Source organism: Eptesicus fuscus, chromosome 18 (assembly GCF_027574615.1).
Source record: "Eptesicus fuscus isolate TK198812 chromosome 18, DD_ASM_mEF_20220401, whole genome shotgun sequence".
NCBI lineage: Eukaryota > Metazoa > Chordata > Mammalia > Chiroptera > Vespertilionidae > Eptesicus > Eptesicus fuscus.
The window spans coordinates 30910257-30913478 of NC_072490.1; the positions used below are offsets into that span (position 1 = coordinate 30910257).

Genomic DNA, 3222 nt, shown 5'->3' on the forward strand with positions numbered 1-3222 from the left:
AAATGACTTCCTCATACTCAGTCCTCCAGATGGGTCCAGAGGCAGATAGATGTTTCTTTTACAAGATCGAAAGTCACACTGTCAGAGGGTTCAGGGATGTTCCATTGAGAATAAACTTTCAGATTGAAATCAGCAAGTATTTGTTAAGTGTCTTCTCAATAGTTTTTTAGTAATTTAAGCTGGGGTTCCAGTAGAGCTAAGAGAAATTCATACAAGGCAGTGTTTCTCAAATTCCAATAAGATGCAGACTCTTTGGAGGGTAAAAAAATTATTCCCAGAATCTTGAGAATATTCATTTCTTTGTTCACTCAGCAACAGTCCCAGGCAACTGGAATAAATGGTGGGGATACAGAGGTGAACAAAACAATGTGATTCCTACAGCATATGCTGCAGAGGAAGAAAGTCTTTAATGAAGTCATCTCATGATTAACTGTAAATTACAGCTAAGTGCCATAAGGTGGGGCGCCGGATGCTCTGGAAGTAAATAATAATGGGGGAATTGACTGAGAGGGGAAAGCAAACTTTTCCCTAAGGAGGGGAAAACGTGGCTAAGTCTGAAGGAAGATTAAGGGAGGCAAAGAGTGGGAGTGTTACAGGAGAGGGGAGGGGCTCATCTCCCCCAGGTTGCTAGTGGGAGTGGGGTTCTTGGGGTGCCGCTAGAATAGCATTTTGGAGGCCCCCATGGGAGGATGAGATATAGTAGAAAGCTTTATTTCCATGGAATTACACCCCATGTCCCTTAGCCCAGTCATAGAAGTGTAGCTGGGGTTCCAGTAGAGCTTAAATCAGAGCTGCTGTCCAGAGTTTCCTCTCCGTGTTGGAGCCGGGTCCAGCATCAGGCTAGCTTAGCTTGTGTTTCCCGTTGCAGTCCATTAGTCCATTGCATGTGGGGTCTGCACGGCCATGGCTCAAAGGGGCGAATACAAGAAAGCCAAGCCCGAGCCATGCAAGCAACAAGAGTCCCAAGAGTGGCCCGGCCAGCCTGGGTCAGTGGCTGAGCATCGGCCTAAAAATCAGGAGGTCATGGCTCAATTCCCGGTCAGGGCACATGCCCAGGTTGCGGGCTTGATGCTCAGGTTGCGGGCTTGATCCCCAGTGTGGGGTGTGCAGGAGGCAGCCGATCAATGATTTCCTGTCATTATTGATGCTTCTATTTCTCTCTCCCTCTCCCTTCCTCTCTGAAATCAATAAAAATATGTTAAAAAAAAAAAAAAAAAAAAGAGGGAGTCCCAAGAGTGCAAGAGAGCAAACACCTTTGTTTAGGGGATTATGTATTCTCAAATGTTCAGTGTACTTGCTGTGGCCACACCCATTCTGGCCAACCATCTCTGTCCCCAGGTATGATTGACAGACACCTTCCGTAGTCACCCCAACTTTCCTGGGCATGTGTCTATCTTCCCTTTATTGGATCCCTGGGGAGTTCGAAATTGCAGCTTCCCAATTAAGCTGCCCATATGACATGCCTACAAGGTCTGGCCTTTTCCCTTTGCTCCTTTCCTATTATTAATAGCTAGCTCATTACAATGCTATCAGGGGCAAGGGTCCTGTGGCAGGAGGGAGCATGGCCATTTGTACCTGAGTTTGTTTATTTAATCTTCCTAATAGCCAAATGAAGTAGGTCTATTATTATATGCATTTAACAGATGAGGAAACTGAGGCTCAGTCCTACCAGATTGCAAACTCCTTGGGGAGAGCATACAGGTATGGTGTTTATTTTTATACCTCCCACAGTAGACACAGGGCCTTGCTCTGAGTGAGTCTTCAGCAAAAGTGTATTCGGTCCCTTCGCCTGAATCCACATAGCCAGCAAGTTACTGAAACAGGGACTCCAACACCACCTGTTTAGGACAATAGCCCCTGTGCCTTCCATACCACATAACTCCTGCCTTCCAGCCTCCCTGAGTTCCTTTCCTCCAGGATTTTAGTTAATTCTGTGTGTTCTAGGGATATACAATTTATGGCCTAACCTTACATGGCAGCAAATGTTTTAAAAAAATTCTGTATTCAACTTTGAAAAACCATTAAGTCATCTGTTATTTGAAAAAAAAGAAAAAACACACCTGACTCTGCATATGATTAAATGGCCTTGAGGATGTAACACAAGCCAACCAAAGCACAAAAACCCCGAGTTCACCCTGCAACAACATCCTGAAATTGTGTCTCCACTTCCACTTTGATTCTGTGAACGAGCTTCCCAGGTGTTACTTCCCAGTGATGACATGACTCAGTATCTGGAGCTCTGGACTGCTCCGAACAGGGAGGACGCTATCTTAACACACTTCAGTCCAGGCAGCGTAATGGAGGGCCTCTGAAACAGTAAACGATGCATTTTACACTGCAACCCAGTACAAAGGGGTGTTTGTGTGTCTGCTTTTATAATATAAGCTGAAGTCAAAATGTGATGGAATAACACCCTTATTATGTGTGATGCACTCTGATGTTTTCTAGCCCATTCCTATTTTTTATTCTATTTTATTTTGTTTTAAGAATTGTAGTTGCAATCCACCAAGTTAATTTCACCCCCCGTTGAATCTTGCAATTTGAGAAACATTGGCCCAATACATACGCAGAAGTTGATACTCCTTGAGTACAGTAACACAAACAGTTTATGCACCCGTGTCCCTAGCACCTATCACTCCTTTTTCCCTCCTGAATAAATGAGGGGGTGAAAACCTACCATGTGCAAGTGAACCGGCCAAAACTAAGAGCCAAAGCTATGAGGATCCTTGCCATGGTGGAGCTTGGAGCCTACTGAGGGAGACAGACTTTCAACCAATATTAAATTAAATTTAAAAAATTTAAAAAATTACAAATTGCTATAAGAATGTCAGTCAGGTAGATGTACCTTAATGTGTGGGGTCAAGGGAGACATCTCTCAGAGTAGGACACATCTAAGCTGAGACCTAAAGTCCAAGTAGGCGTTAGCTACGTAGGATCTGAGAGGCAAGGGAATGGGTAGAGCATTCCAGGCAGAGGAAAGAGCATTCATGTCAATGAACAGAGGCAAGGAGTTGGGCACGTTAACACGTCTCCCCAAAGAGGGGCTGGAGCTCTGCTGTTTCTGTCCCCACTTTTTATTTTATTTTTATTGATTGATTTGAGAGGGAGAGAGAGGAGGGGGGAAAGAGAAAGAGACATGAGAGACATGGATTTGTTGTTTCACTTATTTATGCATTTATTAGTTGTTTCTTTAAAAAAATGCTAGTATATATATAGCCCTAG

The 3222-nt window shown here is 44.0% G+C and overlaps 1 non-coding gene across 1 annotated transcript; it reads right to left on the reverse strand.

Annotated features, from left to right (window-relative positions):
* Positions 1-851: 851 nt before the first annotated feature.
* On the reverse strand, positions 852-921 carry MIR9247 (microRNA mir-9247). The gene has a single exon (NR_128945.2). It is a non-coding gene; the product is annotated as a microRNA mir-9247 (primary transcript).
* Between the last annotated feature and the right edge of the window lie 2301 nt (positions 922-3222).